Source organism: Grampus griseus (genome assembly GCF_964374135.1).
Source record: "Grampus griseus genome assembly, chromosome: 2".
NCBI lineage: Eukaryota > Metazoa > Chordata > Mammalia > Artiodactyla > Delphinidae > Grampus > Grampus griseus.
In genome coordinates this window covers 112,801,787-112,811,263 of record NC_139018.1, presented here as the reverse complement: position 1 = coordinate 112,811,263, position 9,477 = coordinate 112,801,787, and positions in this window count along the sequence as shown.

Genomic DNA, 9,477 nt, shown 5'->3' with positions numbered 1-9,477 from the left:
CCAGCTGGCCTTGAGGTCGGGATGGCTTCCTAGAGGAGGAAATGCCTAAGCTGGGCTCTGAAGGACAAGCAGGTTGAGGAGGGCCAAAGGAGGAGGGGCAGAGCTTCAGTCTGTGGACCGGCATGTGCAAAGGCCCTGGGGCAAAGGGGAAAGATGGGGCTCAAAGGAGAACACCTGGGGGGTCAGACGTATCCTGGGGGAAGCAAGGGGCCGCTGACAGTTTAGCAAATGCGACTTGTGGTGGGATTTGGGCACTAGGAAACGAGCTCTAGCTGTAGCATTATGCTACCATGGTGACTGTGGTCTCAGAGGCGGGCACCGCTGGAAAAACGCTCTGGGTAAACGAGTAAGAGAATAACCAGGAGAAGAGAGCCCGAAGCACCTCCTTTCCCCCACCCCACCCCAAGTCAACAGGGTCTCAGAATGGAGACTTTTCCAGATAGGGGACCAACTCATCTGCTGGTCCAATAGACAGGTTCCTATTCCCTGTGGCTGACAAAGCTGGAGGCCTGGTGTTCTGGGGTGACGTTGCTGCCCCTTGAAAGGCAGCTGCGTCCTCCCCGTCCCTCTGCCTCACGGTGTCACAGACCCAGGCCATGGTCTTCTGCCTGTCTCATCCCCCTAGTCCCTCTGAGTCACCCTGCCCAGAGCCCACGGGTGTCTGATCCGCTGCCTGCTGACTGATGGCCACCTCACGCCCCACCACACTCCCCCAGCAGCCCTGCCCTGTGGCTGGTGTCCCCCACATTGCCCCCATAGGCCCTCCTGTCCCCACCGTTGACTCATTCTGACTCATTCTGGGTCTCAGGCCTCCGCCTGGCCCCTCCAACTCCCCGCAGTCCAGAGTGGCCCCCAACCTCCGAGCCTCCCTCTCTGCAACGTCCCTAGGAGAGCTAGAGCAGGTGTGAGTTTAGGCTTACTGTGCGCCGTCTCTCATGGGTCTGTGCCTCAGTTTCCTCATCTGGAGCATGGGGGCAAAACCCAGATCTTCCCGTCCCACCCTCCGCCACGGTGGGCACAAACCCAGAAGAGCGGGCACCATTGCCTCCCCAAACCCCCGTTCCAGACATCGTGCTTCTGGGCCGCCCTGTCCGCAGGGAGGGGCAGCTTCCCCAGCGGTCGTTGCCCTGTCCCGGCCCCAGCTCGGCCGGGGGCAGCCCGAATCAGCAGCTCCCCGCCGCTGCGCGGTCCTCCGGCAGCACCTCGCCCCTCGGGCGGCCCCCGCGCCGAGCAGATGGCAGGGGGAGGCGAGCGGCCGCGTCAGCTGCTGTTATCTCTCGCTGATGACACGGAGTGTAAATTTTGTTGGCAACACTCCCTCCTGCCTCTGCATGCCACCAGCTTTAATCACTGTAATTGAGTTATAATGAATGACTGTGTGTTCGCATTGTCTGAGCCAGGCGCCACCCCAGCGAGCAGGCCCGCTGGGCCCGCCCGCCGGGGGAGGGCACCTAGCCCTGCCCCCACGGGGCTCCCTCCCCACCCCCATCCCCGCCCCCACCCCCAGTACGGAAGCGGCTACGCATCGCAGCGGGCGGCCGGGTTGATTTTTCACTCTGTTATCGTTTTCAAATGACGAGTTCAGGAGCATTGTGGAATATTTGGAAAACTCAGGTCAAAAGAAAAGGAAAAGAAGAAAAGGAATTGGAATAGCTGAGATCCTGCCCCTCTGTGATACCCACCCCTGCTTAAATTTTGGTGAAGATTCTTTCAGACTCTTATGGGCAAATAGTTACATCTTCGGACCCGCTCCCCCATCACAGTGCGTTGACGTCTGTGGTGTTTTGTTACAAGCCTGGCCTCACTCGCCTTTACCAGCAACTGCAGGAGGTAGCGCCTTATTACCCCATTGCACAGAGGAGGCAACTGAGCCTCCGAGAACTTGAAGAACCTCCCGAGCTCAGGCAGCTAGTAAGTGGGTCGCCTTGTTTCAAACCCAGGCGTGTCTGCGTCTGTTGGCCCCCCTGCTAAGTATGCAAATAAAATGGATAGATTCTAAACATCCCTCTACACTTTCCCTAGTCCCTGGTGCCCAAGAGAAAAGCAAAACTGGCTCCATAACTTCAAAGATTTTTCTCATCCCAGCATGGTAGTGTTCAGCCAGGGAAAGTGAGTGCTGGGACCAGGCCTCTTCCGGGAAGGCAGCCCCCAAGACCCTGGTGGGGTCTGTTGGGACCTGTGACCTCCCAGACGCACATGGCCCTGTGGCTACTGCCCCTTCTGAGTTGGAGGCCGAGGCCGTAGGTGAGTCGAGACCCCCCATGTGTAAGTGAGAGTGAGGGGTGAAGGGAGACTTCCCAGGGTGTTCTGCTAATTCTGCTGGGTGGCCTCAGGGTCCCTCGCAGCAGGGTGGGTGGGCAACTGATGTGGCCCTGGGGTCTCCTGGCTCCCAGCGCTGAGCTGATACGAGTAGACCTCCCTGAGCCAGGGCGACACTGCCAGGAGTCACCAGCCCAGAGACCGAGTAGGTCAGGGTAGGAGGGTACTGGTCCCCCTGCTGGGCCACAGAGGGCTCTGACCCCCAGTGGGGAGGGGAGCAGGGCTAGAGTGTGACAGGCCCCTGGAAGTCAGGAGGTAGGGAGCTTATCCCAGCCCCATCCCTGACTTTCTGCATAACTTTGGCAGGTCTGGTCTGGCCAAATTTCCCCTCTGAGCCCCTGTTCTCTTGTCCAAAGTGATGAATTTGGGGGTCACCTGATTGCTTCTTCCACTCTTCTGGTAGCATCATTCATTTTTTGCCTGCATGATAATATATATTAATAATAATATTAAAATAAACATTATTTATAGCTAAGTATTTATACACAAATAATATTCATAGTACATAAATAATAATAAAAATGACTCCAGCTGCCATTTGTGGAGACTTGGTATGTGCTCAGCACTGTGCTTCTGTGCTCAGTTTTTTTTTCTTTTGAGACCGAGTATGGCGCATTGCTACACCAAGAAAATACAATTCATTCACAAAGAGCTGCTTAGGTGCCGTAAACTCTGTGCTGTAAAGCTGAGCTCTACAGAAGGCGCCAGCCCAGTCCTCGGCCTTGCATCCACCTTCACCTTTGGATCTGCATGGACGAGGTTTGTGCGTCTCCATGTCGGAGGCATCCCTCAAAGCAAGTCACAGGGATTGTTCTTCTTGGAGGATTTCTCGGTAAGGTATTTCAAGGGCCCTTTAGAGAACTGCTTCTCAGAGAAAACAATGATTACTTTCGTGAAGTGTGCTCCGTAAACAACATTCCCCAGGGGTGACGTTTTCCAGCTCGTTTCATGTCTTTTGATGATCGTTCCGGTTTCTAGGATCAAAAATTCCTTCTCCCAATGGCCGGTGAGCCAGGAGGACCTCAGGTGCCAGCCTTCATGTTTTCGGATGCTCTGGGGGCACAAGGGACGCCAAGCACAGAGAGCGTACCAGGTCCTTTCGCTGTCACGTCAAATCCTTCCCGCAAGCCCAGTGCCAGCTGCATTTTACAGAAGAGGAATCTGAAGCACAGAGAGGTTAAGTACCTTGCCTGGGGCCACACAGCTGGGTGATGGTGCACTGTGATAGGCATGGGGCACGTGGTGGGTGGGGTGAACGAGACGCACACACAGTCTCTGTCTTTCAGAAACAGCCACGGGCCCGGACCCTTGACACACCTCAGGGCTCCCACTGACAGCTGCACTCGCTCCACTCATCACCCCTGCAGACACACCCCCTCACACGTGCACACACGAGTGAGTACACCCCCGACCCTGCAGCGTGGCGGCCCCCTCTCCATGCCCACTCTCTGGTGCTGGGCTTGCTCACCTGGACCTCGCTGGCGATCCCTCCGAGATGAAGGGAAGGGATTCTCCTGTCTCATCAGGAAGACCGTGTAGATCCCTGAGCTGTGGGGCTCCTGGAGACTAAGACACCTCCATAATGCAGGCGACTCGTAGGAGCCACTGCTGCTCAGCCAGCAGCTGCTCTGAAGCTGCTTCTAAGCGGGGCCTGCACAGACCTCCCTCTGCAGTCAAAGCGCGTGACGGGCCACCTGCCATCCCAGCCTGGGACCTCCCCTCTGGAGGCTCTGCTGCTTGCTCCAGTGCTGTGGGTGGGCTCTGCTCTGTGACGGCCCAGCCTGTCCTCCCTTAGTCCACACCCCCGGGGACTTATCTCCTTCCCTTTTGGCACCAAAGACTTCCCCCAGGGATGAGGGCTTTTAGCGGGACCTGTCAGAATCCTAAGTACCGTGACTTAGCCAAATGCTTGCTGGCCTCGAGTCTTTGAACCCCCTTAAGCTCTCCCCACGGGGGATGCAGGGGCGCTAGGGTTGGGCTGCTGACCACGGCGTCTTGCTGGTGCTTCAGGTGGCAGTGCAGTTGGCAGAGTGCTGGGCTTGGAGCCAGAGCTGGGTCTACCCTGGATCTGCCCCTGATACGCTGGTGATATTGGAGGAGTCCATATCTCCAATCCTTGGTTTCCTCATCTGTGACATGGGTCTAAACAGACCTACCTCTGCAGGTTGTGAAGTTTCAGAAGAGCGTACGTAAAAATGTACTCTGTGAACAGCCCAGCATTGCCCCTGTGAGGATGACAGACCCTTACTAGGTGCCGAGGTGTATGGCCATGCCAAGCTGGCCCCAGCCACCCATGGGAGTTGGTGAGGTTCGTCTTCCAGGCCTGAGCTCGGCCACTCTTTTGTGCCTCATCCTGGCTTCCAGGCCTGTGCCTCCCGCCCATCCAGGGGCCGTGATGCTGTGGGGCTGCCTTTTGTAAGAGAAGACACTCAGCTCGAAACCTTTTCTTTTAAAAAGAGATGCCTGGAGAGAGCAGTGTGTAAGTCCCAGGGGTGCCTGCAGTGGTGGCGTTTCAGCACCCTGGCTCCTGCCTGAAGGAAGGGGTTTGGGGCTGGAGATAGAGAGTCCTCTTTGGGTGTCTCACATGACACATGCTGAGTGACCAGCAGAAGTCTGTTGCTTTTTGAGGAGACGTGATGCTGGCATTTTACAGCCTGACCTGCCTGACATGCGGCCTGACTACCTGCCTGGTTTTCACGGAATCATTACCTGCTGGAGCTAAAAGAGACCTCCGAGAGTCCCTTCACTTCTGCCAAGTGGCAGGCTTTCATCCTCACGGCTACCCTCAAGGTGTTAGCTGTGCCCCTGTTTTATAGTCAGTGGAGCTGGGACACAGATTAATTGGTAGGCGGCCAAGGTCACAGAGCAGGGTCTGAGTGAGACTCCAAGTGCGCGGCTTGTCTGGCCCCTCCTCTGTGCTGCTTCTGGAGGATTCTGGGAAGCTCATCTCTCCTGGCCCTTGGCCAGCAGGGCTCCGAGCGGCCGCTGTGCTGTTGTGGGTCCACCCGACCTGGGCTCAGCTGTGCAGTTGTGACAGCTGCCATCCCACGCAGCCTGTCCTGGCCGGCTGGGTGCCACCGGCAGCCTCACTCAGGGGGTGGGGAGGCCAGGGCGCCACGATGGTGCCCCTTTAGGAGAAACTGGTGGGTGAAGGGAAGCAGACGTGAGTCTGGGGAAAGGTAGCCCAGAAGCGAAGGCAAATCAGGCCCAGGAGACAAGGGCCCTTGATTTCAGGAAGGCGGAGTGCACGACCAGCCCAAGGAAGAGCACCGACGACAGTGTGAGCACCCAGGAAAAGGGGCCAGAGGCTCCCACAATGAAACGTAGATGACTCCTTAGCCAGGGGTGCGGCTCCTCAGGGGTCTAGTAGGGGCTCAGTCTGGCCGGAAGGCTTGGAGGGCAGGTGAACTCCAGCACAGGCCAAGCCCAGGTGAGCGAGGCAGCTGGAGAGCCCTGGAGGACAAGAAAGCTTCCTTCTAGCCTGTTTGGAGGAAGGAGGGCCCAGAAACAAAGGACCCCTGCTTTGGCAGGCAGTGAACCAGAGGCCTGGGACCCTGCTTAGGATCTCAACCTGGAAAGGGCGTCACAGTCCGGGCAGAGCAGGTGGGAGCGGCCGACGCTTGGGACGGATGGCCTACAGACCTGGCTGTGAGCCTGGGCTCTTCTAGTTACTAACTTTGCACACCCTGGGCAGCGTAGTAGAGTGGTCAAGAATGTGGACTCTACAGCCAGACCTCCCGAGTTCAGGCTGTGGCTTTGCCAGTGATCAGCTGGGGGACCCTGGGTAAGGCGCTTAGCCTCTCCACGCCTCAGTTTCCTCCTTTTTGTAAAATCGGGGTCATGACAGTATGAGACCAAGTTAGTGAAAACATGCAAAGTACTTAGAACAGTTCCTGGCTCCTACTAATTAATCAGTGAAAATGAATGATCACTTCAGTGGCCTAACTTCTCAAATGTAAAGTAGGGCAATAAGCTTTCAGGAGGATTCCTAACACTAACATTTGCTTCATGATGACCTGTGCTATATACGTCATGCCTGTCAGAGGAGTTGTTACTACGGTGGGTGTGATTGCAGCCTCTGGACCTGACGCCTGTGTCCAGTCTGGCTGCATCACCGATCAGCGGTGTGACCTTGGACAGGTTGCTTAACCTCTCTGTGCTTCAACTGCCTCCCCTGTAGAATAAACAATAACACTCATCCCATAGAGCTATCGGGAGGATGAAATGAGTTAATACGTATACAGCATTTGGCATACCATCTTGCACATATTACATGCTTAATAAATGATGACAAAGAGGAGAAGATACGGAGGCAGCTGCCCTCCTGGTCTCCAGGCCTCCGAGCGGCCTCCACAGGGCCCTAGAGGACCTCCTGGCTATGAGTAAAGAGCCCTGAGTTCTTCAGGGCTCAGGGACACCAGCCTCTCTCTGTCACGGTTCCCTCCCTGATGACGTGGTCCAATTCTTGCTCCAGCCACCAGAACCCAGATGGTCAGTTTTCAGAGGGGGACGGTGACCTTCATGGAGGTAGGGACCATGTGTCACTCATCTCGCATCCCTAGTGCCCGGTGTGCGGTCCAGGGATGCAGGCTGGGCGGAGATGGGAAGGTGCGGACTCGTCCCTGGCTGGGGATTTTGCATATCAGCCTCCTGACTTCTCTCAGCAGCCCTGCGAGGGCAGCGTTTCTGCTCACCCGACAGGCGCCGAAGGTTGGCTGACTGTGCTATCCTGCCCTTCACCTGAACCTTGCTGCCTCTTAGGGGGAGGCAGCTTCTGGGACAGGCTGGTGGAGCCCTGTTGAAGCGAGAAGGCACCAGCTGACGGTCAGGAGGGGCTGGTGGAGGCAGAAGGTTGAAGGGTATCAGGTGGGGGCCCTCAGGGGGCACCAGAGCCTCGTGGGCCCCTGCCCCCCACCCAGCTGAGCTGCTGAAGCAGAGGCCTTCTCTGTGGGCCCAGCCCTGTGTCCCCAGCTGCGATGGTCCCCACACCCTGCCTCACTCACCAGTAGTCTTTTTGTCTTATGGGAGGTTAATAAATTTCAGGTCCTTAGAATTCCTTGATGATCCAAATTAGGTGTTCCATCAGCCAGTTCCTTCGTGTTTTCTCATTTACCCATAGATACACGTCCTTAGGATCGAAAAGTGAGAAGAATTAGCAACATCAATTTAAAAAATCATTTGACTTTTAAAAAAGTAATTAATGAATGCAGAGAGAGAGATGGACCAAAGCTGAAATCGGGGTGTGGGGTGGAGGCGGGCTTTGGGGGAACCCTGGTGAGTCCTGTCAGCAGATCCTCCAGTCTCTGAATCCCGGCCACGGGCGGAGCCTGCTCCTGGGGTCTCTTCCAGGTGCCACTTGGAGAACGCCATGGGTTTGTTGATCAGGCTGTGGCTTCCCTGCCGGAGAGAGCAAGAAGCACACGCCTGAGCAGAAATCCGGGGTGAGGGACTTCCCTGGCGATCCAGTGGTTAAGAATCTGTGCTTCCACTGCAGGGGGCACGGGTTCGATCCCTGATGGGGGGCTGGGATCCCACATGCCTCACGGCCCCCCCAAAAAAACCCAAAACATAGAACAAAGGCAATATTGTAGCAAATTCAATAAAGACTTAAAAAAAAAAAGGTCCACATCAAAAACATCTTTAAAAAAGAATAATTAATTAATTTAATTAAATAAAAGAAATCCTGGGTGAGAAATCAGTGCCGGTGGGCTGGGCCTCAGGGTCTAGGTGGAGCCTCTTAGTTTTTCAGGATCAGAGACTCCAGAGGAGGCCCAACCAGACAGCGGGGAGAATGGGGAGGAGGGGGCAGGGAGGGGGGCCCAAGTCCCTCCCAGAGAAGCCTTCTCCTTCCCTTCCTTGGCTGTCAGCGTCCCGTCCCCCTACAGGCAAGAAACAATTTTAAGTAAAAACTTCCAGATGTGCAGAATTCTTCTATTTTACGATGCCCTTTGACTTCCTTTGCTTACTTGATCTGCAGGGCTTTGTGGCGGGACATCTCTCTGTTTGACAATGGGGGAACCTGGGGCTCAGAGAGAGCGAATGATTGACTCAAGGCCACACAGCTGGCCAGGGGAAGCCAGAGGACTCCATCCCAGGTCTTGCTCTTGTCTCCCTACCCAGCTAGGTCCTGGGACCAGGCCCCTGTCCAGGTCTTCAGCCCTGACTGGCACCCAACAGTGTAGCAAGAGTTTTCCAGCAGCTTCTGCAAGCCCCTTCCCTAACGGGGACTGCGAAGGAGGACTTGATCTCTAAGCCAGGGAGCCAAAAGTTCTGGCTAGAGAAACTCTAGAATGAAGGGCTCCGGCGGCTGCTGAGAAGGCCAGATTCCTTGCACGATGCTGTCAGCCGCTTGCCCCGTGGCCCCTGGTGCTTACAGATGCAGGCTATACTCAAGAGCCCTGACTGCGTCCCACAAAGCCCTACGAGACCTGGCCTCGGGCTGCTTCTCCAGCCTCATTTTACCCATTCTTCTATTTGCTGGCCCAGTTCTGCCACGCTGACTTCCTAGTGCCGCCGAGCCTGCTCCGGCCTCGGGGCTTCTATCCGCTCTGATTGCTCTTCCCAGACAGTGGCTCAGCTCAGCCCTCCGATCTCTGCTCCCTTGGTCCCGCCCTCCCCTCACCACCCGTCACCCCAGCGGCTCTTGCTTCTTCCCCATCATCTTCCTCATCGCCGGACGTTGCTGTTTTGTCCACGGTTGTCTGTCTCCCCTGCAAGCGCCGGAGGGCAGAAGCTCTGTTTTGTTCTCTGCTGTAGCCCCAGTGCCTGGACCAGGGCCTGGAACAGGATAAAAATTTAAAGAATGAATACATGGCCCGAAGGCCAATTTCCCCTTAAGATGTCAGCTGTGCCATTTCTCCAAGGAGTGAATTAGGCAGGGGTGGTGGGGGCGGCGCAGGCAGGCAGGGGAGAATGACAGAGCTACATTATCAGGGACTGTGTTTGCAGTGGCAGCTGCTCCTGTCTGGGCACCCTTTGTGTCTCAGCCATGCGGGACACAGCTCAGCTCAACTTACCAACTACATGCCGCCCCCGCCACCCCTCCTATCCCCCCTGCTGCCGCGGTGTCCCTAGGTCAGGCTCTTAGCCCAGGTCACGCCACAGCCGAATGGATCTCCCCTCCAATCTGCCACCCACACTGCAGCCAGACCTTGCCAT